Consider the following 26,436-nt stretch of genomic DNA (forward strand, 5'->3'; position numbering starts at 1 on the left):
TCATTTTATTTGTTCAGCAATTATTGCATGGAATCTCCCAATTTCCATATACAAATGATAAAGGCAGGCGTTTGACACTAAGTCAGCAGCAGCTTGTCACCAATCGGCCATGTGTCCGACCAGTCTATTATGTAATCACTGATGACTCCATTACATTTGGGCAAATGTGTATTGGCCCAAACATGAATAATATAACCAACAGCACCATTGAGGAAATAAAGAATGCATTGTGAATTAAAGGAAAAGCGCCAATCTCTTCCCACCGTGAGAATGGCACAGGCCACGCTGGCACTACATTCAAACATCGACTTTAAACCTAGATAAACTCCAAACCCATCCCTCTAACCCAGGAGTGACAGAAAGAACACGCTTGTGTCAGAGACCAATAGAATCACATTTCTGGCAATGAGGTAAAGTGTATGAGAGACTCCCCGAACTCCCCAAAACACCCCAGTTGCCCTCCTAATTATTTATACAAATGCCTCATTGCTAGGTACTAAATGTAATCCGCCAGATGGGTTCCACTTCTGTTTCCCTGTTCAAAATACCACTGTGTAGATTTCATGAGGGGGTACATACTCTGTTTTATTGTTAGGGAGTGGGTGTAAATGGGTCGGTTACTTATCAGACTCCCATAACCCGAGCTAGACCCTTTTTTGTGGATTCTGGTAATTGCCCCCTAGGTTGAATCTCAGCATGCCCCTGTACCCTCTGTGCTGCGACCAAGAACTGCTTTCATCCCATCCCTAGCAACCAATGGGGATGTTGCCCGATCACTGCCAATATCCACAAATTGATTTCAACCATTTAGTGATTGCACACATGATTCCTGTTGATTTACGGTGGAGATTCTACTCACCCTACTCCAGGGAAACCCCTAGATTCGTTATCTGAACAGGCGAGAATCCCATTGCCAGCATCTGTTGCAACCCATATGGCATCGACCATGGAATAAGACTTATGTACGTGTGAAAAGTATGCATAGTTCGTCACACCAGGATGCGCAAGACACCAACCCACCTGCCAGTCTTACCTTAGTAAATTTATTGTGCGTCTAGTGTAGGTAGCTATCACAACAGTATATGCAGGAACCTTTGAGTGTTCCAGTATGGAGGACAAACACTAGGTTGATGTGAGCCAATACAATCATTGTGAGTGCTCCATGTTCCGAGTGGATAAACCCTGGAAGGCCCCCATCTGTTCTCAGGTGTGTCTTCTGTGCAGCCACAACCTTAGGCTGTGTGTGCTAAAGCAGCCTCCACTTTCGCCATCTTCTTAAAATGTGGCTATTCTAGGCCTTCCTGTGGCTCCAGTCTGTTCCTCTTTGCGCCATGATGCCTCCTGGTGACCGTGCGCGTTATAAATATTGTTAACATAACAGAACTTTTATAGGATGTCAAGGCCCACAATATTTAACTATCTTGGCCTTACCATATCCCTGTGTGGAACGTATCAAACTCAAGTCCCCTTTGAATCCAATTTCGGTGATTTATCTGGCCACAATGTACTATAATGAGCGATTGCAATAAAAAAGCCCTGCTGTACCTCAACACCCTCCATCCTTGTCTCTACATGTGCGCTTCTGAACTCGCTGAGTGAAAATGAATTAAAAACACCATCATTGAGGTTCTTCACTAGGAAGTAGAATGAGCCAGAGTCCTGTCCTTGACCCAGTACCCCTCCCAACAGAGCCAAGTCCATTGGTTCATTCAAGAGGCACTTACATCTTTGCCATTATCTTCCTCTACCAAAAATGTAATGCACATGTTTTCCCAGATCCTTGCATTGTTCCACAAATTGGTGACATACTCTCAGCTGGACTGTCAGGATCCGACGGCTGAATATTCTCCCGCAATGTAATTCTAGCCCGAGTAAAAGCTGTGGATGGGCCAGGCCCTTTGCCTCCCTGCACCATTAACTCGCATCAGCCTGCTGTGATACTGTGAATGACTTTGCCTGCCAGTGCTTGGTCTAATAAACCACACCTTGCTGCCTTTATCCATGCCCACCTCTCTGTACTCTAGTGCCTGGCTACCATTGTCAATACGGCCCTTTCCTTGGAGGGATGCCCAGCGGACCATACCACCATACCACCATGGTAGGCCAGAACCTGCAGGAGGCCTGAGCAACCGATTGGTGGGAGGAGGACTCTGGGAAGCCTAGATATGGATTGCTCCTCCTCAGCCTCGCAGGTGTATTGTGCAGTTGCCTTCCACACACCCTCTTCCTGCGCTATATGCGTGAGGAACAAGGCATACTCTTCTCCAGTCCAGATGATCCACGTCCACTTACCCTTCCGACATTCATCTTCTGGCTAGTGTTGGATGGGGATCTACATGATTACTGCACATCGGGAAATTGCGAGATCATACAGATCACTTTTCACCATTCAGCTTTCCCCGTCACTTACCTTTTTGAGCGAGGCACACAGAAATGTGCCGCTGACTCTCCTGGACCCCTGCAGCGTCAGTTCCCTCCCACTAACGTAGGTCGGAGCTGGTGCTACAGGGTGCTTTCATTTCTTTCTTTAATGTACCCTGCTTCATATGTCATGGCAGCGGGGGAGGGGGGACATCGCCATAACCCCTGCTCCCCCTCCATGTTTGCCATTACAATGGGAATGCTGATACTTTTTTTATTTTACAGGAGCCAGGCTTTGTGCAATTCATACTACACTTAAAAGATATTAGACATGTCCCCAATTAGAAATAAATATTTATAGGACTGGATGTGGACTAGCAGGTGTGCAGGTTGGTGGTAACAAGGGTAGGGGGTGCACTCAGCGGAGACCCGAACTGGGGCAGCACCTCTAAGGACAAGGGTGAAAGCTTCAGAGTCCAATAGGGTGCTACACCAGGGCGACATGCCCTGCATTTGAGTACCACGCTGTGGGATATACCCCCACACTGTGGGTCTGGGTGTGAGTGGGTTCCCTGCAAACCTGATGACTACAGCTACCAGAGGTCCTTGCAGCAGGATCCTCACTGAATGACAACACCGGCACTGGCTGTGAGCTGCAAGCAAAGACCTCCTCCTACCAATCTCAGTGCTCGGGGAGGCAAACACCAGTGGCTGAGTAGGGGTGTATATTGGTCGGATCTGGCTCAGTCAGCGACATAGCTGCAAGCATTAGCACTTTACTGTTGATAATTGTTTGTTATGCATTCTTGCATTTCATCTCTGATTGCTGCTATCTGCATATGCACTATAGACCCTGCTGTTTACAGACTCCGTGACATGCATGGCTCCATCAGGCAGTGCTGTGAACCTTGGATGCATTTTATATTTTACTGCCTGTTTTACTTTGGTATAGACAGGCAGATTCTTAGACATGTCAGGTGCTTTTTATCCCGGACTGCAAGGGGCTACAGCTCTGAAAAACAAATAAAGGTAAGAGTCCTATGGGAAGGCTGATCGCTTTAAATAAGTAGTGTGACAAGGAAGAGTTAGACTATGAGTAATGATGACTGACACTAAGTAATCAGAGTATAAGTGCAAGAATTGCAATAAAAGACCCGGGGGCTAGACCTTACAAATGACTTCTGGCCAAACCACTGTGTATGTTGGCATTTGAACACTGCTAAAAGTGAAATATACCCAATTTCTGCCTTAAATGGTTTCAAGAGATACTCTTTTACCCCAGCCTACCCCAGGCCCGTCACATGCCTTTGTGACACACTGGTGAAGACCATTCACAGGGCCCCCGCAGTGTTTCTGTATCGTGTCTGGTCTGACAGACTGTGTAGGAAACTGAGTGATAGGGTATTGAAGTGGCTAATGCACCTTTCACAGACCCCGAACAGTGTATATGTTTCAGGTCTGACTGACCATGTAGGAAACAGAGTCATATATTATGTTGACCTCTACTGCACCTTTCACAGGGTGTACCCTGTACTCAATTGTCACTGTTTGATGCCTCTGCTTTGTGTCCTTGTTCCTATCCCCTCCTCTCCTCTCCTCTCATTCAGAGATTCCAACATGTTTCCACTTAGTACGGACACTATGGGCTCTACTCTAATACTCAATAAGTATTACAGGCCTCAGAATTAACATTGGAGAAGCAGGAGCTAAAAGCAGCTCCTGGGTATCCAGCATTCACCAGTGACCAGGAGCTATCACTGGAGAAGCAGGAGCTAAAAGCAGCTCCTGGGTATCCAGCATTCACCAGTGACCAGGAGCAAACACTGGAGAAGCAGGAGCTAAAAGCAGCTCCTGGGTATCCAGCATTGACCAGTGACCAGGAGCTATCACTGGAGAAGCAGGAGCTAAAAGCAGCTCCTGGGTATCCAGCATTCACCAGTGACCAGGAGCTATCACTGGAGAAGCAGGAGCTAAAAGCATTTCCTGGGTATCCAGCATTGACAGGTGACCAGGAGCTATCACTGGAGAAGCAGGAGCTAAAAGCAGCTCCTGGGTATCCAGCATTCACCAGTGACCAGGAGCTATCACTGGAGAAGCAGGAGCTATCACTGGAAAAGCAGGAGCTAAAAGCAGCTCCCGGGTATCCAGCATTCACCAGGGACCGGGAGCTATCACTGGAGAAGCGGGAGCTAAAAGCAGCTCCTGGGTATCCAGCATTGACCAGTGACCAGGAGCTATCACTGGAGAATCATGAGAGAAACGCAGCTCCTGGGTATCCAGCATTAACCAGTGACCAGGAGCTATCACTGGAGAAGCAGGAGCTAAAAGCAGCTCCTGGGTATCCAGCATTGACCAGTGACCAGGAACTATCACTGGAGAAGCAGGAGCTAAAAGCAGCTCCTGGGTATCCAGCATTGACCAGTGACCAGGAGCTATCACTGGAGAAGCAGGAGCTAAAAGCAGCTCCTGGGTATCCAGCATTGACCAGTGACCAGGAGCTACCACTGGGCAACAAGGAGCTAGTGACGATCGTTCTGCAAATGTAGCTTCCACAAAAGATGGAAACATATCAGTTTATCTATTATTTATGACCCCTTATGCCTTAAATGGCATATACATGTCATAATGTTTATTTATAGATTGTCCCAAATTCACATAGGTGTGCTTGTTTGGCACTACTTGGTCTGGGAGTCAAATGTAGCTCCTGGCGACTGTTGGGTGTCAAGCTAGCCAGACTCGTCTATGCTACAAGCAGGAACTAAATAGCTCCCAGCTCCCCTGAATTTCCCGCCCTGTATTATATGTTTCATCATATTTTGGCCCAATTTTCTGATGCTTATTTATTTAAATATAACATTAGGTTTTCTAACACCACTTACACTTGTATTTTGTTAAAAATGTAGGTTGTGTTAGGCCTCTACAAATTTAAAACAGTTATTGCATTTACCTACTGAGTACAGTATTATCACTTTATTTATTTGCTCGTCTTCACCTACAGACATGTTTGTTTTAAGAACTATTAAATTATTCCTAAAGAAGTACAAGTTTTGTGATCTAATAAATTGTTAACCAGGTTTTATGCAGTTCTAAAAATCCAAAGTGAATGGTGATTTACATTGTTGTTATTGGTATGTTTGAAGAGGAAAATGTATGTTGGTGAGGAAGAAACTGGTCACATTATGCACAGGTTACTCATTTTGAATCAAAGTTCATGTGACTTAATGTCCTGTGATGTCATGGCCTGTCATTTCATCCGGTCAAGTTGATGTGGCATCATTTTCCATGATGTCATCATTATGCTAATTACTATTTTTGAAACGTTAAGATTCCTATAGATTGTTGGTCACAGAATGTTCGCATGTATGCTTTGGGACGACTGTCTGCTGGACGCGTTTTGGGCAGACTGTGTTGTGCGTATGGGTATATTATGCACACCATTGCCAACTTTCTACAGACTACTAGTGCGCCACACGTGCGCTGACCATTTTGGAAGACACTGCCTATTTATAGGGTACAGCAGGTGGGATGTTTATCTGCATAGCTATCTGCAGGACGTGGGTGGACGCCACGAGCAAATTAACGTTCCTTCGCATATACTGTGTAGTGGTGATATCACCAGGACACAGAGGAACAGATACACATGAGTGGACTTGCAGTACACACAAACGTCCGCTCCCACATGCATTGATAGGTGGTGGACAACATGCGGACATGCGGAGCCTGCTGGTGTTGTACGGTTCCCTCCCTGTCATTGTGGATAATCCAAAGGACACCTACCTTTTTCTTAATTGTGAGCATTGCAACGAGGACTGTGTGCCGCTGAGTGAGAACGCCATTTCAGGAAAAAAAAGCACACCTCCCAAACACTTAGCAACATTTTCATTATTAACGTTCACTTGTGCACATTCCTACAAGCCATTAGGCAAGGAAAGGGGTAGCACAAGTGGATACTTACTGTGGGGCAATGCAGATTTGCAGAACTTGGTTGTTAGGAAAGCAAGAGATTGCTGTGTCACCGTAACATCTCCCATGACACGATCTTTGAGGGGATGGCGGCCTCCGACATGGGAAAGGACTACACGTGCATGTGTGCCATTTTGTCCAAAACATATCCTTGTACGCAACCTTTAAGGCGGCACAATTGTTCCCCAATTTCTGCACTTTGACTTCCAGCCTGTCCATTTTGGTATTTACAGAGTTTCTTTCCTTTGTTATGCGCACATGCTGTTGTGGAAGGGTTGCGGCTTGCACTGCCTTGCTTTCCTTTCCAATATGTTTTCTTACCGAAAACAGAATGTGTTTGAGGTACATGCAGGAATTTATTGTATAATTTACGGTACACACTACTGTGCCTACCAATGGGGTTACGATACAAAGTCATTCCGTCATGAGGGACATTTCTTTCCTGCCACGCTAAGGTGCTTGGCATTGCTACGTTACAAAATGACACGTTATACTTATGTACTATTGCATACTACAGCACCTGTGCAATCATTACAGAAAGTTGTTTCCTTAGTACATTGTAGTGATGTTCTGCTCTTAGCACTTGCCAGTCGTTACTCTGGCAGTTAGTTCTTTGTTCCCATATACAGTAGCAGTGCAGTATGATTGGTGAAGGCAGACGTTACTTCTGTTATTCATGCATTCCCTTATGGTGTCCTCCATATGACTTTCTCCTGTTTGCTTTTTAAGAACACAATTTGCAAACCTACTCTATTTTCCCTTCCCATTCTTCGACATGGTGCTCTTTGTATATATTTTTTGCGTTTGGTGATAGGTACCACCATGTAAGAAAGTAGCTGCCTTCCTCAGCAAGATGGACGCCAGCCGATGTACGCAAAGAGACGGATAGTCTGCGACTGCTTTGTGCATTAACATGCTGCCAGCAGTTTCACTATGTTGCACAGTTCTTCTTTACAAACTAAGGGTATCCTGCTAAAAACCAATGAAATTCACTGGCAAAAAACATTGCTAAAGGAACGTTATGGTTAAGTTGCACTAGTAAAAACCTATGCAATTCAATGGACAAGCATTGTTACAGAGACGTTATAGTTACAGGTAAAACCAAAAAACCCCTGCAATTCGCCAGTTATGGTAAGCTATGCAACCATAACTCGCGCCACCACTGTGCACTGCTATGACTCACGCTCATGGCATCAAAGATGACATCACAAGTGCCATTGATGACATCAGTGATGACATACTCTCAATATCAAAGGAAACACAGTAACACTATACGAACATACGTTTGGAGTGCATACTCTATCTAGGTCCGGGATGGATAAGCAATAATTATAAATAAGAGAGCTATAAGTAACACGGAAGTGGCAATAAGTAGCAAACTTTCATAAAAATCAACAGTATTTTATTAAAAGTAAACAATGCAAAAAAATTATTAAATCACTAAATATTCATTTGCACAAGTGCTAATAACAAAAAAAACATATCTAAAAACAATTCTCATAGGAGTACGTCAAAATCAATAAATGATTCTTGTTACAGAAGAAAATGTGTATCAAAGCATTATGTCATTGCATACACTTATCAAATCATTGACATTTGTGATAGTTTCTATCTCTGTTACAATCCAGAGAATTAGGGTCTCAATTAGGGCGATGACATCACATGTGTGGCTACCTCTTTTGTGTGCACTGACATATGCAGGCCAGGTAGTTTTCCGCACTGACACTCAGCAACTACACAGTGAGAAGGTACTCTATTTGTAAAGGCTACTCTTCTCATATGGGCTTGCACTACTTTCCTGATGGTTCAGTGACATCATTTCATATGTATAATAATAATAATAATAATAATTTGGCATTTATATAGCGCTACGAACCCCCAGGTATCTGAGCGCTGCTCATTATTACCCACAGTGTGTGGTACTCAGGGGAAGGAGCAAGGCTGAAACACAGCAATTATTTGTGTGCATGAAGATAATCAGTTAGGCTATGACCACTTCCTAGTAATAGGGCTGCTTTTTTCCTGCCTTCACTTTCCCTGTGTTCTCATATTCGTGTGCATTGTGGTCTGTTTATGGTATGTATGCAGTAGTACAAATATGCATACGTACAACATAAGTGTTTGTAGGGCATAAGTCTAACACTGGGTGCATAGATCTTTTTTTGGAAAAAGGAAGTAGGTTGAATAAATACCCTTGTTGGACGGCACAATCTTTACTGCGTCCTTGACTCCTTCGAGAAAGATGAGCTGCTCTTCCATTGTTGTCTTCCTTTGGTGCAGGGGATGGTTTGATGGTTTTTGAAGAAGCTCCACACAACCTCTCGCTACTGTAGATATCACCAGCTTGTCTGTGGTTATTCCCTCCCATGCATGGGTGAAGAGTGAAATCCGCCCACCTACTGGGGAGGCATGGGAGGGGACCTGTAGCGGGCTGTCATTGCTTAGGTGGTGTTCCTCCATCTCTAGTTGTGGAGGATCTCCTGGCCGCAGGAACTTGCCCGGCCTCTCTGGTTACCCTGTGACACCTGTTCTTGGTTGTAATTCCAGGAAGAATTTTGGTTTTGTCCGTACCTGGAGCCTCTATTGGAACTTTGGCCACGAAAGTGGGGAAAATTGTTCCTGCCTCTTTGGCCAGAAGGTTTATCAGTTAGTTACCCGAGGAACTTGAGGGGATCGTATTCTTCCTTTGCGGACTTTAGGACGTCCTCCACTGCTTTGCCAAATAAGACTGTTGGTTCCACTGGCATGTTAAGTAACGGCGCCTGGGTCTCTAGCTTAAAGCCAGGCTGGCAAAGCCATGCGTGGCACTTGATTATGGTCCCTTCATCGATTATTCGGCCTGCATTATCTGCAGCGTCAAGGTTATTCTTGAGGACGAGACTGGCAGTAGCTTTGCTAATGGTTCGGGAGCCGAAGCTATTAAGGTAGCCATTTCATCCCACTTATGGCAATCAGAACTTGCCAACAGTGTAGAATTATTAACAATTATCGCCAGGAACGCTGCCTAAGACGCTACCTTCCTTCCCATGGTTAAGAGCTTTTTGCTCTCTTTGTCTAGGGGTGCCTCCAAACAGGCTAGTGGTGTCCCTGCCCTTTTACAGGTGGTTGTGACCAAGAGGGAATCAGGCTTAAGCTGGCCCCTGATATAAAGCATCTCAGACAGCGGGTCAGCACAGCTCCAGGGCTTCACTGGGCACTTTGCGGTCCAAGACAGTGCTGCTGTTAGCTTCTCTTCACGTATTCTTCATCGGATGTTGCCCTTCAGTCGCCGACCCAGCCTCTAGTTCCAAAAAACCTTGCATTTTAAGCAAGCTCCCATTCATTCACGCACCTGGGCTGTCAATCACCCAGCAGGACACCCAGCCTGCCGGCCAGCCAATCATACCTGGTTTCAATCAGGCACATCTAGAGACAAAGGACAGGGAAGTTTCAGGACACACTCACTTCCTGCTTTCCAGACACACTGGAGCCTGGGCAAGCTTCAGGGCTTAAGCCCGCCAAAGGCAAAAGGCAAACAGGACTCAAACCTGATTCAAACAGAGTAAAAGCCCAGTAGGAACTAACTGACAAGAAATGCCGAAAAAATAAGACAGGCCACTTTGGGAAAATGGTCACCCTTGGGTGCTGTACTGCAGCTGAGAAATGTAAAAAAAGAAAGCACTGCCACCAGCCATTCAAGTTAGTTAGTTAACAAAATGCTACATGAGAAGGGGGATAAAGAGTTACTAGGTAACCCCCACAACACTCTACATAGGGTGGTGTGTGCTGGACCCACAAAAGAAAAGATAAGTCAGGCAGGAGTCATCTTACTATTCTTGGGAACACTTCACCCAACAAAATGTATTTAAACATTAAGAGAAGTCCAAAGGACTTCCCAGTGGCACTGAACAAGAGGTGCTGAGCATCACAATGCAAGCCCCGAGTCCAGCAAAAGAGCAAGGGGTCTCTGAGGTGAAAAGGAATTAGCACGGAAATAAACATTCTCCCTAACACTCCACCCCCCCTTTCCTCTTTTACCCTTGTCACACCCTAAGTAGTCACCAGAGTTGGCCACTCCATGAAGGTCTCTTCCAAACATGTTTCCCCTTGCTCATCCAGAGCAAAGGACAACATTAGCTCTCTTGCCCCTGCACTCGCTGATCTCTGATACCACTCCTCTGCTACTGGTTCTTTCCCCTCCTCACTCAAACACTCCCTTGTGCGCCCCCTCCATAAAAAACCATCAGCAGAACCGTCCTGTCCAGTCAACTACCACCCTAACTCCATCACCACCTTCCTGGGGAAACTACTGGAGAAGTTAGCCCTGCCCTGCCCCAACTCAACTCTCCACGGCTATCAATCTGGATTCGGAGCATTTCAGAGGCACAGAAACTGCTCTCTGAACACCCGTGAAGGACTGCTCGCATCCCGGGATTCCAACTCCCCAGCTGTCCTCATCCTTCTTGATCTCTGCCTTTGACACTGTCAACCACGGCATCCTCGTACAAAGGCTCCACGACACCCTTGGTATCTCAGATCGGCACTGGACTGGCTGACCACCCTCCCAACTATTGGCTCCTACCAAGTCATCTTGGGCACCTTCTCCTCTCCTACTTCCTTCTCGATCTGTGGTATCTCCCAGGGCTCTATCCTCTTGCCTTGGCTCTTTAACATCTACCTTACTCAGCTGGCACACCTTATGTCCTCCTTCTCCCTCAACTTCCAGTGTTATGTAGACACACAACTCTTCTTCAACTTCCTGCTGACACCCTTGCACCTTCCATCATCCCTGACTGCCCATCTGCCATCCAAGCCTGGTGCCCTTCCAATGATCTTTTCCTCAATGGCAGCAAAATGGAGATCCTTCCCATTAGGACACCTGCTCCCGACTTCTTCCCTTCACTCTGGCCTTCCTCCATGAGCTCTCACGCTCACTCCGGACATTGCCGAGAAGTCCCACTTTCAGCTCTACATTCTCAAAGGAATCCTATCATGTGGTCATCTGTGCTCTTGACCTTTCATGGAACTGCCACACATATCCTCTCAGCTTTGCTATTGTTCCCTCAGATCTCTGTGACCTTTATTATTGGTGCTCCCTGATGTCTGATATTACGCCCTCTTCTGCCTCCATGAATTGTGCAGGGTGGCACGAATCATGGGATGATGTCACTTCTCCCCAGAGGGGAGCACTTCCCTCTAGGGCTAGGGAGGTGAGGCTGCTAACAGGTATTCCCCCTAGGGGTGGTAAAATGTGGGAGGACCTCACAGGGAAGAGACATCCCTCTGGGGCTAGGGAGGTGAGGCTGCTAACAGGTATTCCCCCTAGGGGTGGTAAAATTCGGGAGGACCTCACAGGGAAGAGACATCCCTCTGGGGCTAGGATGGTGAGGCTGCTAACAGGTATTCCCCCTAGGGGTGGTAAAATGTGGGAGGACCTCACAGGGAAGAGACATCCCTCTGGGGCTAGGGAGGTCAGGCTGCTAACAGATATTCCCCCTAGGGGTGGTAAAATGCGGGAGGACCTCACAGGGAAGAGACATCCCTCTGGGGCTAGGGAGGTCAGGCTGCTAACAGATATTCCCCCTAGGGGTGGTAAAATGCGGGAGGACCACACAGGGAGAGACTCCCCTCTTGGGGAGAGGGACTCCCGTTACGTAGTGGAAGCCCCTTACCCTTTGAGACCCTAAAATCTCTACAACCTATATCTACCATCATGTATTGCAATGGTCCTACTTGTACTCCTGTAAACTTTGAGAAAGCCAAGGTGACAAACATCCAGGGTCGCTCTCAAGCACTTTTCCAAAGTACTGAGATGAGGAGGGCCTGAGGAGGTGTAAAGATCACACCATGAAAAGCAAGAAAACACTGACAGTCCGCCTGGTAGGACCCAGCCACACAGTATAAAAAGAGACAAAGAACTAGAATCAGGGAGAGACCGGCATGAACGCTGGAAACCCTGGAAAGTTCTAACCTGGATGCAGGGAAGTGATCTGCAGCAGCAAGTCCTCGTTGGAGAGGACTTTGTAGGCCAGTTGGCAGAAGACTCAGAGGAAGGGAGAAGAGATGAATTTGAAGATGGTTATCAGGGAGTGACCTCAGCGAGGTGGACCGAAGGTCCAGCAACAACGTGGAGACTGACAGACCATGTACTCTGCAGGGATTTGGTTGATTGTTTGTGGTAAACTGACCGCAATATAATTGCTCGGGCCAACATTTGAAACTTACATATTAAAGAAGGGAATAACACAAACTATCGACGCAAATCCTACAATGATGAAAGTCACTTTATATTAGATAAAATGCAGCTGATAAATAGAGTACACCACCCGGATCCGGCCTTCCCTACTTACCTGCATGCTCGCCTCTGCTTCCCCTGCAACCCTCCATCCCTTTATGATATGATATGATATGGCATTTATAACGAGCCTATACACAAGTGTTTCAAGGCGCGACGAGGAAAATGGGGGGAACAAAGGGAGGACAGACAACGATCCTACTAGGCCAGGTGTCATTCAGATCGTGCAAGTGCATGGGAAGGGGGTGTTAGGCAGAAACCTGTGCAGTTCCCTTTGGGACCACCGCAAAAGGCTTAAGACTACAGGTGTTGGCAGTAAACCCACTCGGTAGCAGTCTGTACCACACAGATTCACTTGGTAGCTGTGGCTGAGCAGTCAGACTTCCCTCAAGAAGAGTTAGGCAGAATACAGAGCAAACACAATAGGTACCGAGACACAGTAATACAAGCAAACACTGACCAGAGCTTTGGTGTTAAAGATATAGAATTATTTATTTAAAAACACACTTGTAAAACACACTAGCACTAAATTGGTAAGTAATATTCAAAACACAATCACTATTACTATATGTACATCCCTGATTACTTGTTGGACAAGTCTTAGTTAACACCTCTTATTTCCAGACCGAGGTGAGCGCTTAACGTTAGATGGCACTCCAACAAGTTACTTAAAAAGGGAGGGAAAAGGCAGAATTATGAAGCACACAACACAGAACACTTTTGACAGAACCACAACAAGTATTAGGAAGGCAAAGTCTACTGGGGAGCAAGGAAGTTCAGTTGCCAGGCCCACTCTTAGAGAGCAACAGGCGAGAGATGCCCAAGATCCCACAGTTGCACAAAAGTCTTCAAAGTCTTTGGAGATAGTTCAAAAGGTTTTAGGATAAGTTCAGAAAAGTTAGAGAACAGGTCCCAGGCTATCCCAGGTTAGAGAGTCAAGGCTTTACTGTCACCCCAAGCACTCTGTGGCAAGGGAAGCCAGGTGGGACACGGTACCTGAAATGGAGAGAACGCTCCAGCGGGGGCAGTTGTTCCTGGCAGCGGGTGCAAGTCAGTGTTTTGTCCAGAGAAAGAGGAGGTCTCGACGTGGAGGAAAGATGAAGGTCATTGCACTGCCAGGGAAGAAACCAGCCGCGGAGTTCTCCGGTTAAAAGGTACGACCCTTTAATTCGCGGTTGTGGTAAACTGTGGTGTTCCGGTTGCCGGGGTGCTTGGCACAGGCAAGGCGACCACGAGATGATCCGGGAAGGTGAATAAAGGAAGGCAGACTGGTTATCCCCACCAGTCGAAGGAAGAAGACTCTCCGGACTGGAGATCTCCTCTGTCGATGGGAAGTGGTGAGACGGTTCCGCAGGGCTCCACCGGTGGTGTCGTCTTGGCAGGTCGGCTCAGCTTGTTCCTCTTCGGCTTCTTAGGTCCTGTGGCGACTTCTAAAGTTCCAGTCCCCAAAGCCCTGCTTTTATGCAGCAAACCCCGATTCATCAGCCCTAGCTGTCATTCAAACATGCTAAGTGGTGAGCCGGGGGGCTCACCACTGGGCCAATCATAAAAGAGTGCGACTTGAGTTGCCAAGGCAACTCAGTCCAGGGTGCCTAAACCCCCCTCCCACACATCCTGTAGACCCAGATATAGTGGCACCACTTTGGAGGGCTTCTGTGCAGAAGCCCGCCAAAAGTGGAACAAAGGCTCGACTTGGGTTCAGGGTTACTGAAGCGAACACAGACGCCATTTTGGCACCGAGTTCTGGCAAAAAATCCCAACCGGTGAATTAATATTAAATAAATAAACCGGCGGTATCTTTAACATTGCACCAAAAAGTGGTGCATTTAAAATCAATGGGAAAATCCCATTGGGAAATATTCCTGTGGAATATTTCCGTGGTAGCCACTGCCACCAGCCAGAAACTTGACAATGGGGGACGGGACAGTGCCCACTCGACAAACAGACCCAGGGGCAATCTAATTGCCCCTACCAGTACTTCCACAATATGATGGTTTGTACTAGTTCTGGTCACAATTTAAGACTAGTAAAGTCAATGGTGACTTTACATGACCTGGGAGACAGTAGTCAGTCCCAGGGTATGGAGTCTATGTTTGGGGGTCACTATGACACCCCTGTGTTAATGCACTGAGGGTGCTGTGTAACACATATACCAAAAATACATGAGGCCCTATGGAGTAAAAGACCCCATAGCCCATTAAACACATTGCAAAGTCAAAGGAACACCTCAAATCATGTCTAAGAGGGGGAGTAAAAGAGTCTCACTCTTAGCAGGAGAAAAAATAAACCCCAACAAATCCAGCAAAGCTGCTGGGGGACTCACTAGGTTGGGGAAATTAGCCTTTACAGAGAATTCTCCCTAACAGGGGGAGAAAGGAAAGGTGCATGGGAAGGGGGGGGGGAAATGTGAACAGGGGGAGGGGGGAAGGGAAAGTGCAGTACATGGGGGGTGGAATAATAAGACACATTAATCAGCCAGCTAGTGGCCAGTGCAAGGAAGTGCAGACGTAAGTGCTGGTAGGGGGACTGAAGGGACACAGAAAAGCAGTCCCCAAGTGCAGTGGTTGCCAGGGAGGCAGTGCAGGTGGGTAATTGACAGGGCCTGGGCCAGAGATCAGAAGGGTGGCCATGTAACCAGTGCAATTTCAGTCAGGAATTCAGCAAGGAAGGGGAGGAGAGAAAGCAAAGAGGAAGGTTTTGAGGTGTTTCCGGAACCAGAGATGGTAATTCATTAGGTCCCCCGCTTCCAATGTTATGGTAGCAGAGGATATCCTGCATCCCAAAAATACCGACCATGGGGAGCTTAGGACTCCCCCGCATCCCCCGCTCTCCATGTTCAGTATTTTGAAAAGTATGGGGTAAAGAGCACAGAAGGTCAATTCACACATGTAACAAGTGATCAAATGATTTATTCGCTCAAAAATGTTTAAACAAATTGGCCAATTCCCCCTGCAGAGTCAGCACAGAGCAGAGAAGGAGCAGAGGCAGCGACTGAAAGCTGAAACCACATCAGAGACCCCAGGAAGAACCAGTGATGTGGACGCTCCATAAAAGAGGTAACAGGGGCCACGGTAGACCCAGTAGGTGCTAAGGTGACTTTAAAAACATTGAAGAAAGCATTATAAATCTGCCTCGTCCCAGTTACCCCATCAAAACTACTGGCTTTAAAGATATTGAGGAGAGCATAGGGAGTAATCTCCCTCGTCTCAGTTGCCCCCTCAAGACTACTGGCTATAAAGACATTGAGGAGAGCATAGGGAGTAATCTCCCTCGTCCCAGTTGCCCCCTCAAAACTACTAGCATTAAAGACAATGAGGAGCGTGCCGTGAGTATTCTCTCTCATCCCAGTATCCCCATCCACGCTACTGGCAAGGATTGAAGAGTACATTTGGAGTATTCTCCCTCGTCACAGTATCCCCATCCACGCTACTGGCATTAAAGGATTGAAGAGTACATTGGGAGTATTCTCCCTCGTCACAGTATCCCCATCCACGCTACTGGCATTAAAGGATTGAAGAGTACATTGGGAGTAGTCTCCCTCGTCACAGTAGCTCCATCCATGCTACTGGCATTAAAGGATTGAAGAGTACATTGGGAGTAGTCTCCCTCGTCACAGTAGCTCCATCCACGCTACTGGCATTAAAGGATTGAAGAGTACATTGGGAGTAGTCTCCCTCGTCACAGTAGCTCCATCCACACTTCTGGCATTAAAGAATTGAAGAGTACATTGGGAGTAGTCTCCCTCATGACAGTATCCCCATCCACGCTACTGGCATTAAAGGATTGAAGAGTACATTGGGAGTAGTCTCCCTCGTCACAGTATCCCCATCTATGCTACTGGTATTAAAGGATTGAAGAGTACATTGGGAGTAGTCTCCCTCGTCACAGTAGCTCTATCAAAGCTGCCGACTGTGAGAAGTAGAGCAGGAGTCATCTGCCTCAGAACGATTGCGAAAAACAACAAAAGCCCAAGGCTAAAGACCCCCCGATCCCCTGAGATGGGTGGAGAAGATCAAGTCAGGAGTGGCCTTCCTGATTTCAGTGGATTAACTAAAAGTTGCTGCTGTTGTTGTTTGAAAGACAGTGAACTGTCAAAAGAGAAAGTGATTAAATCTTCTAAGAGGGTTATAAGAAGGGAAGAGAAGTCCAAGTTCACCCTGAGAGATGTTTGGAAAGAGCCACAGGTGCTCCTAAGAAGTGTTGTGTGATCTCAGAGTAAAACTACTTGGACCAGGAGAAGGGAGTCATTCTCCTGGTTGGTAAATCAAACTCTAAAGTAACAGAACAAAGTTCTGAAATAAGAAGGACTAAAAGAAGAAGAATCTGGTTGATTTCAAGTTTGTCAAAAGTGAAATGAATACCGTTATCCTTAGTGGAAATGGTGGTACCAGGAAAAGTGAGTCATTCTCATGGCCCCTCCCTCTTTATGAACTTGAGCGGTTAATATATTCAGCATTTGTATGGTGCCTATAAAGCAAAATGTTTTCCAGGTGCTACTACACAAACAGGGGGAGAGGGGGACACAGGAGAAAAACAACAACGGTCCTACTAGGACTTGTGACATTCGGGTCATGCAAGTGCAGTAACAGGCAGTGCAAGGGGCGAGGCAAATCAGGGAGGGAGGATGGGATACGGGTAGGGGGAGAGGGTGGAAAACCTAAAGTATTGGCAAAGTGCTAAATTAAGATGGCAAGTGCCAGGGAACGAGCGGTTAGAATCAACTTGTGCGAGATGGGGCTGGATAGGCTTGTCTGGCAAGGGTGCCCAAGGGCAAGTGCTGATTATAGAGGGCCTGGGGCAGACTGGTCGAGGGGGGCCAAGGCCCCTGTAAGACTCATAAGGGTGATCAGGAACCAGTCACAGGCACCTGGGGGAATTAGCAAGGAAGGGGGAGAGGGCAGGAGACAGAGAAAAGGAAAGTAATGAGAAGCTTCCGAAACTTAAGATGATCCGACTTAAGTCTGAAGGGCTGGGAGGCCATTCCAGAGAGAGACTCCTGCTGAAGAAAGATCTACCTCCCACTCTCTGCTTGAAGAAACATCTGGTCTGCAGAGAGTTGGAGCTAGAGGACCAAAGGACTCTAGAAGGGAGGTGTTTAGGGAAATAGTTGGATGTAGTGAGGTCCCATGCCCCAGAAAGCCTTGTGGATGATGCAGAGGGTCTTGAATTCGATCCATGCAGCCAATGGAGAGAAATTAGGACTGGAGAGATGTGGTCCCTGGGCTTGAGGCCAAGGATAAGTCTCACAGTCCTATACTGGACTAGTTGAAGAGGGCAAAGGGAGGAAGAAGGTAGATTGAGGAAGAGGCTGTTGCAGTAGTCCAGCCTGGAGAGAACCAGAGCTCTGGAGACATTGAGTTTCTGGGGCAAGGGAGAACGCCTCCCAAGAGGTGAAGCTGAAAGTGGGCCTTCTTGGCAAAGTCAGCAATATGAGGTGAGAAGGAGAGAGAGGAGTCGAAGATGACACCCAGGTTTTTTGCCTCACACAAGGGCAAGGTGAGCCCCCCCACCCCTAGGAGGGCAGCCAGAGAGGAGGAGGAGGGAAGGAAGGGGCAGGATTCCCAATGAGGAAGATCTCAGTCTTACTAGCATTAAGGCAGAGATGATTAGCAGCACACCATGCCTGAAAAGAAGTCAGACAGTCGGGAATGAGAGAGGAAGGAGAGGAGGGAAGCTTAAAAGGAGAGCATAACACTGGAAACGAGGAGAGAAGGTGGAGATCAAGTGGGCGAGAGGGGCAAGGTAAATGTTGAAGCCATGGTGACAGGATAGAGCCTAGAAGCATGCCGCAAATGGAGAGTGAGGTGGAGGAGTCAAAAGGGCCGAGCCGAACCTGGGAGGGCTGGTCAGAAAGGAACTAGGTCAACCAGCCCAATGCCTGGTCCGTGATGCCAAGGGTATCACAGAGCAGATTTATGAGAGTGGCATGATCGACAGTGTCAAAGGCAGAGTACAGTTCGAGGAGGATAAGAACAGAAGGAGAGTTGTAGACGAGGTTTGAGAGCAAATCTTCACGGGTGTTCAGAAGAGCAGTTTGTGCCTCTGGATGCTCTAAAGCCAGACTGGTGGTTGTGGAGACAGCCAACAGATTCATTGTGATTGATTAGTTGGGAGATGACCAACTTCTCCAGGAGTTTGCCCAAGAAGGGGTTAGTGGAGATAGGGCAGCAGTTAGCCAGACAGGAAGGGTCCGCATAACGTTTTTTTAGGAGGGGATGCACAAGGGAGTGCTTGAGAGGTAGTGGGAAGGAGCCAGTGGCAAAGAAGAGGTTGCAGAACTCAGCCAAGGAGGGAGCGAAGGAGGCAATGTTGTCCTTGATAGTTCTAGAGGAGCAGGGAAACACCTGTTTGGAGGGGACTTTCATAGAGCAGACTGTTGTCGAGAACTGTTCTGGTATTATGGGTAAGGACGAGAGTAGGAGGGAAGGAAGGAGGGGGGCCCCAAGGGAGGCCTGAGAGCAGGTGGGGGGAGGGAGGGATGGAGGAAGGGAGGAAGAGGAGAGGGAGGACAGAATGCCCTGAGGCTAAATGTGAAATGGGAGGCTAAAGCCATGCAGAGGGCCTGGGAAGGAGAAGCAGAAGTGGAGACTGCAGTATGATTGGCGAGTTCCTTACAGATTGAAAAGTTCTGCCATGTTGTTGGGGGCACCAGAGACACAGGCTTGGATATGGGCCCACTTCTTGGAGCAGATGCAGAATCTGAATTGCCTTTGGATCAGGCAACAGGCCAGTTCGTCAGAGGATGTATAAGAAGCCAACCACTTCCGCAACTCTGCACTTGCTTTTCAACAAGGCAAGGTCAGAATCATACCAACTATTGCACTTGGAAGCAGGCTTCATGCGGATCCTAATGGCAGGGGCAAGGGTGTCAAGAGTGTTGGCAATGGAGAGGTGAGAGGTGAAGGTTAGCAAGGGCAGAGTCAGTGGGAGAGTTAATAGCAGCTACTGAAACTTGCTTCATCTGTTGATTGACGGTCATGGAGACTGGCAGAGGCTTAGCCAGGGAGTCCAGGACCTCAAGATGAGAGGAGAGCATGGTCAGACCAAGAGAGAGGTGTAGGGAGAGGGTTAGAGAAAGGGACGTCTGTAGGGATGAGCATATCCAGGGTGTGCCTGGCAGAGTGAGTCAAGCGCGATACCAGCCCTGTGGTCCTGTACATGGTGGCGTGACAGAGAGTAGAAGAGTCACAAAGCTTGCAGACAAGGCATTCAAAGGAAGAGTAGGATTGAGTGGGTATGACAGAAGCAGGGACCCAATCAGGGAAAACTCTGCCGTCCGACCAGTTAGGCCTGTGCTTGGAGATGATCTTGTAGCCCTCAGGAAGGAGAGTGTCAAAAGCAGTGACAGAGCTGGTATTGAACCACATCTCAGTGAGAGCGGGGAAGTCAAGGTCAAAGTCTTCAAGGAGTTGACAGAGGTCCGAGGAGTGTTTAACAGCAGAGCAAGAGTTGAGGGTAGCTAAGTGAAGCTGGTTGCCACCTTTGAAAGTCATCCGGGGATGGGTACAGGGAGGTGTTTTAATAAGGCCCCTCTAAAATGCTTGGTTTTACTTGGAACAAGGCTTGATTTTTCTTTGTTGATGCGAAAGCCCAGTTGGTTTCCTGCGTTTGTGGCAAATTGATGGATTCTCTCCTGTTATTAGTCAGTTGTCCAGATATGGGTATAATGTTATGTTTGGGGCACAGATGAGCACCCACCACTGAGATTTACTTGGTGAAGACAAGGCGCCGATGGAATCCCAAAAGGAAGCACATTGAACTGAAAATTATGGTTTGCTACATTGAGCTGCAGATATTTGCAGTGACCTGGAAACATTAAAACAGGAAAGTTTGCATCATGTTGCCATGACAATGCCCTTCTTTTGCAGAGGGATATCTTTGAGGGTAACCATCCTGAATTTCTGGGATTTTACACATTTTCTTGCTGGCTGTTGGTTCAATACTGGCCTTTTGGGTTGTCTATATTGGGTAAAAGGAAACCGTAAGAAAAATAACGCCTATTCGCCAAGTGGTTGGCACTGGCTCTATTGCTTGAGCTCTTATTGGAGCCGTGAGAAAGGATTGTGTGGAGGCAGGTCCAACTAATTCTCTGTCCACGCTTAACACCAACTTGTCTGACATACACCCCGCCCAAGCTTTGCTGTTAACCAGTCCGGGGTACCGACACTTAGTCAGACCCAATCCAGAGACTGAAAGTGACCACAGCATCTGTGACCCTGGGGCCCTCTGCAACTGAATTAAGCAATCCCAGTGAATTTAGGAACCCTAGTGTTGGTGCTTAGCTTAATTGGAACAAGCGGGACAAGCTTGCATAGGAATTTTACTGCACACACCCCACAACATGGCTTAAGGGGTGGATGGTAATTACTCTACCTCTTCCTTGCCTGATCATGGTTGGTGTAGTTCTGGCCAAGAATACTCCACTGGGCTTTAGAGCAGTGGTCTTCAATCTGGTGGGGGGGGGGGGGGTGGGAAGCCACACTCTTTTAAAAAGGGATTAAGATGACTGCTTTTAATTGAAACTATAAACAGTAGAAAATCTGTTTATATTTTTCAAGAGCCTGCTGCCCCCTAGACATCCTTTGCCCCGCTCCCTGGGGGTGGGGGGTCAACCCCTATGTGAGGAGCCCAAAACCAATATTTTGACTCAAAGGGGTTGGAGGATTCAGTATGAAAACATTTGAAGGCCACTGTACTAGAGTGATGGGATTGGGAAAGGACGCCTAATCTTCCACACTTAACTTGTTCTTTCATCACTGGAACAGTTTACTCATCTGTTGGCTTTTCAACTACTTTAAAGACTCTTGACTCACTACAAAACATATTCTTGGAACTTAAGGGCACTGGGTCTACTTATGCTAGAGGGCTTATTTCTTAAGTAGGGTAAAATTGTAGATTGTTTTTTTAAAGGCATTTGTATTTAATTTATTGAGCACTTTCGCCAAAGTTCTTTACAAAAATTCAAAATACAATGGTACAATAGAAACGAAGCATGATAACCAAATCAATGATCATAGCTGATTAGAGGAAAGAGAACCAATACGAGTTGTTAAATGGGAACAAAAGATATGATAGGTAGAGGATGCAGAGGTAGAAGGTGGAAGAGCATTCCAATGCTTAGGTGCAAGAAGAGGAAAAGAACTGAATCGAGAAACACAGGGTGGCCAAGAGGGACAATGAGAGGACAGAAATCTGGCAGGTCATTGTAAGCAAAGCACACAAGATAGCAACACATTTTCCAAAATCAAAATCTGGATTTCCCCTCGTTGGAACAAGTAGGTTTACCCATCTTTGCTGCTTACTTTCACATGTAATTGACTACATCATCATTTGCAGTGAGGAGAGTGCGGGTATGTGTAAGAGAGATTATTCCTAAAAACAAAATATATTGGTTCTAAAATATCCACATTCCTCCCCAGCAGGTGGTACCATAACACCAAGGTCAGGTTACTCTGGCCTAACACCAAGACTCCTAATGCTATACTTTCATATAAAGGCTTTATCACATAAGTGATTGAGGCGTTAATGGAAAAGGCCCATCCCTCACCCCTCCTGCCAGGGTGGTCCAATATCAGGATTTTAGATATGATATATGGCATTTATAACATGCCTGTACGGGTAAGTGTTTCCTCCCGAACTGCTTGAGCGATGCTCCAAGAAAAGGTCAGCCTTTGCAACATGGATGGCTAAACCAAGTGACACCACCAAGCTTGCCTTCAAAAACATTGCTAAAGAATATAAAGCCCCCCATTATCTCAGCCAAAACCAATTCCTTCAACACCAGGATAGTCAACGCTAAATCAAGATCCAGAGAAATGTTCGCTATCTTCAGGGAACTGGAATCTCCCACACCCATCCCGCCCTCCCTAACCAAAGACGAGGACTGGTGTAACAAGATTCAGGATGCCATGCTCGACAAACTGAACACCCTACAAGACAAAATCACCAGTCACCAAAATGCACTGAAACAACAACTATCCAACCTACACCTGGATCCCGCTTGCGAAATCCCAGCCTTCTCATTCGAAGAGATGAAGGAACAGGACGTACTGGCAATCCTCATCTCTATCAAGCCATCAAACTGTATGGGTGAATCCTGGCCAGCACAGCTCATTAAAGCCAGTGCACCCACCCTGGCACCTTTTATCACAGCGTTTATTAATGCCTCCTTCAAAACCAACTGTGTCCCATCATGCCTCAAAGAAGCCTGGGTGCATCCACTGCCGAAAAAACCTACACTGGACCCTAAACTCCTGGGAAACTACAGACCTATTACAACGGTCCCTTTCCTGCTGAAGATTCTGGATAAGGCAGCCTACCTACAGGTCCACAAATACTTGGAGACTCATCACCTACTAGGCTTCCGTCCAAAACACGGAACGGAAACGGCATTATTGGACTTAAAAAACAAAAATAGATTGACGACCTCAGAGATATAGGCAAACCCGCCCTCCTGCTACTCCTTGACTTATCAACGGCCTTTGACCTTGTCGACCATGATACTCTTTGCCACCACCTCTCCACAGCCGCCAACTTTTTACTAAATGGCACTGCCTGGATTTCATCCTTCCTCAAGGAAAGAGCAATGAAGGTCTTCTCAGACCAAGCCAGTGCAAGGCCCGAACTAATGAAATGCGGAATACCACAAGGATCTTGTATCTCGTCCACTCTTTACAACCTTCATGAGATCGCTATTTAATTATCTGGACTCCCTAGGCATCACATATACTAATTATGCTGATGATACTCAGGTCCTCATACCCCTGACAGGAGACTATGAGGCTGACCAGAAATCCCTTGACTCTATCTACGTCACTATCCAAACCTGGATGGCCGAAAATTGGCTGTGCCTCAACAGTGAAAAAACAGAACTCTTACTCATTCGCTCACTGGAAAGACTCAAGAAACTGGATGAAAAATACAACTCCTTCTGGATCAACAACACCCCCACATCCTTGTATCGCAGGCAGTAAAAACTCTGGAAGTCTACTTAGACTCGAACCTCACTATGGTCAGGCAGGTTAACGCGATCTCTTCTGCATCGGCCTATCTCTCAAATCTAATCACAGCACCCAGACCATTCCTGATGCAACAAAACTGCCTCAGCATCTCCAGAGCAATAATTGGGTCCCGACTGGACTATTGCAAAGCACTGCTGCTAGGTACCTCTGCGAGAAACATCAGGAAACTCCAAACGGTACAAAACAATGCCCTCAGAGCGGCCACTGGCATCTCAAGAAGCGACCACATCTCGCCCACTAGAAAATCTCTTTACTAGCTCCCCGTCAAGAAGCGTATCATTTTTAAGACTCTGGCACTCACCCACAAATGTCTCCATGACGGTGCACCCCTCTACCTCGCTCAGAGATTTACCCCTTCACACACCGACAGACCAACAAGAACAGCCTACACTAACAGTTTGGCCATCCCCAAAAGGATCAGGGCATGGGCAGGGGGTTCAAGTTTCCCAGTCATCGCGGCCACCAACTAAAACCTTCTACCCCCTTCACTAAGGAGCATCGAGTTTCACACAGCGTTCAGGAAAGCAAACAAAACACTCTTGTTTGTGTAGGCTCCTAAACACCTGCGGTCTTATATGTATAATATATGTAGAACTGTACTCATTAAGACAGAGGCTCTTCACATAACTAAGACATCCCTTGTATGTATCATATGAATATGACTGTATTCTCCAATGCACTTGCTCCCTGTAACATTTGCAATGCCTCTTGTTCACGCAACTAAGACATCTTCTTGAAACAGTGCCTCGATGCCTCTGGGCTGCAGGCGCTTTACAAATACAAAACATAAATAAATAAATAGGCGCGATAAGACAAGGAGAGGGAACAAGGGAGGACAAAATAACGATCTTACTAGGCCTTGTGTCATTCAGATTGCGCAAGTGCGGGGAAGGGGAGAAGTGCCTGGGAATGGGGAAGTGCAGTAAACTTACAAGTGCAGTCAGCGGGTGGCTCATAAGTGTAGACAGAAGGGACTGTAGAGTTGCAGATACAGACCCTTAAGTGCTGCGGAGCCCTGAGGCAGTGCAAGGGCAACTGGACATGGAGGAGCCTGGAGCAGAGTTCAGGGGGTGACCAGGTGATCAGTGCACAGAACAGTCAGGTGCACCAGCAGGGGAGAGGAAGAGAAAGCAGAAGTGAAAAGGAAGGTCTGGAGTTGGTTCCGGAACCGGAGGTGGTTCCGCTCAAGTTTGAGAGAAGCAGGGAGGCTGTTCCAGAGGGAGGCCGCAGCCGAGGAGATAGATCTGCCCCCAACTCTCTGCTCGGAGAAGTGTCTGCCACTCAGAGAGTTGGAGGTGGATGAGCAGAGAGCTTGAGAAGGAAGTTGTTTTGGAAGAAATATTTGGAAGTAGAGCGGTCCCAGGCCCCAGAAAGCCTTGTGTGGTGTCTAGTCAAAGGATCAAATCTAAAGGGTCGACAGGTCAAAGGATCGACACCAAAGGGTCGACAGGTCAAAGGATCACTTTTTTTTTTTATTATATATTTTTTTTAGGTTTTCGTTTAGGGAAAAAAAGTTGTTTTTAGCAAAAAAAAAGGTGGTTGGGGGGACCCTTTGGTGTCGATTCTTTGACCTGTCAACCCTTTCACTGTCGATCCTTTGACCTACAACCGCCTTGTGGACAATGCAGAGGGTCTTGAAGTTGATCCTTGCAGCCACAGGGAGAAAGCGAAGAGATTTTAAAGCTGGAGAGATACAATCCCTGGGCTTGAGCCCAAGGACAAGTCTCGTAGTCCTGTTCTGGATACGTTGTAAAGGTCGAAGAGTAGAGGCAGGAAGATTTAGAAAGAGGGGACCAGAGCTCTGGAGACAGTGAGCATCTGGGGGAAAGCGAGAAAGAAAACCTCTGAGGAGGTGCATCTGATAGTTTGACTTCTTATAGATGTCAGAGATGTGAAGAGAGAAGCAGAGAGTGGAGTCGAAGATGACACCAAGGTTCTTAACTTCACAGGAAGGAGCAAGAAGAAGGCCCAGAGTGGGCGGCCAGAGAGAGAGGAAAGGAGGGAGCGGGTGTCCCAATGAAGAGGATCTCAGTCTTACTGGCATTAAGGCAGAGTTCATTGGCGGCACAACATTCCTGAATTGCGGCCAGACAGTCTGGTATGAGAGAAGAAACAGAGGTGGCTGAGGGGAGCCTGAAAGATAGTGGAGTGTCATCCGCATAACATTGAAAATTGGAGCAGAAAGTAGCGATGCAGTGGGCAAGAGGTGCCAGGTAGTGGGTGAAGAGCCAGGGAGAGAGGTTAGACCCCTGGGGAACACCACAATTAGAGAGAGAGAGAGAAGAGGGGAAACACCCCAGTTGGACCCCAGAGGGTCGGTCGGTGAGATAGGAGGTCAACCAGGCCAGGGCCTGATCAGTAATATCAAGGTTGTCCCAGAGACGATTGAGCAGGATGGCATGGTTGACTGTGTCAAAAGCAGAGGATAGATCAAAGAGAATGAGGACAGAAGGGAGATTAGAGTTAAGATTGGAGAGCGAGTCTTCACAGGTGTTCAGGAGAACAGTTTCTGTGCTTCTGGCAGCTCTGAAGCCAGACTGGTGGTCATGGAGGCAACCAACAGATTCAGCATGTATGTTAAGCTGGGAGATAGCTAGCTTTTCCAAGAGTTTGCCCAGAGTAATGGAGATCGGGCGATGGTTAGCCGGAGAGGAAGGATCGAGCGAGGGCTTCTTTAGAAGGGTGTGAACAAGAGAGTGCTTAAGGGGGCAGGGGAAAAGTGCCAGTGGCAATGGAGTGATTGCAGAAATAGGCCAAGGCTGGAGCAAGGGTGTTGATGTGGTCCTTGATAGTTCTAGATGAGCAGGGGAGAACCTG

General features: G+C 47.2%; 1 protein-coding gene and 1 pseudogene across 1 annotated transcript in view; one reads left to right on the forward strand and one right to left on the reverse strand.

Moving 5' to 3' along the window:
• Positions 1-26,436, forward strand: part of LOC138498498 (zinc finger protein 850-like) — a 661,846-nt pseudogene that overhangs the window by 393,449 nt on the left and 241,961 nt on the right.
• LOC138498478 (zinc finger protein 268-like) overlaps positions 1-26,436 on the reverse strand; it is a 286,623-nt gene that overhangs the window by 255,394 nt on the left and 4,793 nt on the right. The gene's annotated exons all lie outside the window — the stretch shown is intronic.

Source organism: Ambystoma mexicanum, chromosome 5q (assembly GCF_040938575.1).
Source record: "Ambystoma mexicanum isolate Mex_15411 chromosome 5q, UKY_AmexF1_1, whole genome shotgun sequence".
Classification (NCBI taxonomy): domain Eukaryota; kingdom Metazoa; phylum Chordata; class Amphibia; order Caudata; family Ambystomatidae; genus Ambystoma; species Ambystoma mexicanum.